Source organism: Micropterus dolomieu, linkage group LG22, assembly GCF_021292245.1.
Source record: "Micropterus dolomieu isolate WLL.071019.BEF.003 ecotype Adirondacks linkage group LG22, ASM2129224v1, whole genome shotgun sequence".
Lineage (NCBI taxonomy): Eukaryota > Metazoa > Chordata > Actinopteri > Centrarchiformes > Centrarchidae > Micropterus > Micropterus dolomieu.
The window spans coordinates 31,149,844-31,150,519 of NC_060171.1; positions in this window are offsets into that span (position 1 = coordinate 31,149,844).

Genomic DNA, 676 nt, shown 5'->3' on the forward strand with positions numbered 1-676 from the left:
GTACTGTGATGCAGTACCACTCTGCGCAGATATGTTTCATTGTACATTGTTGGCTTCAATGGGTGGACAGAATGACTGGAACACCGTACAATTTCATGCTATCAATACAATAGCCTGTAGCACCAAATACTATTTTGAGACTTAAAGTTAAAGCCCTATTTAAGTAGCACTGCTGCTCATCTCTGCAAGTGGCTCTAGACTACATTAGCCACTACTAGCATAATGCACCGCAATCGTCAACCAAACTGTCTGCGGTCTACTTGCATTATGAGAATGTAGGTGCCAGATTTTGACAAAGAATGCTTGAAATAAAAATTCATTTTTGAACTGTTAAATTGATTTCCCATCCATTTTGGCTTAAAAGCAGTGGTTCATGATTGACCATGGCAACAGAAGTTGACAAAACATCAGAAATGGAAACTTCATGTACATGTCGTGATAACTGTCCATCTGCTGAGGTTAGATGTGTGACTTGACCAAAAGCTCAAACGGCTATATACATTGAAATTGGTTTGCAAAATAATTACTGCCGTACCTTGCCGGCGTGTGGGTTTTTTTTTTTTTTTTTTTTTTTTTTAAAAGCTGTATTTTGGTTTTGTGTTGGGTGTGCATTATATTGTAATTATCTCATGAAGCACTTTGAATACTCAAGAAATCTACTAACATTTGGTTTAGC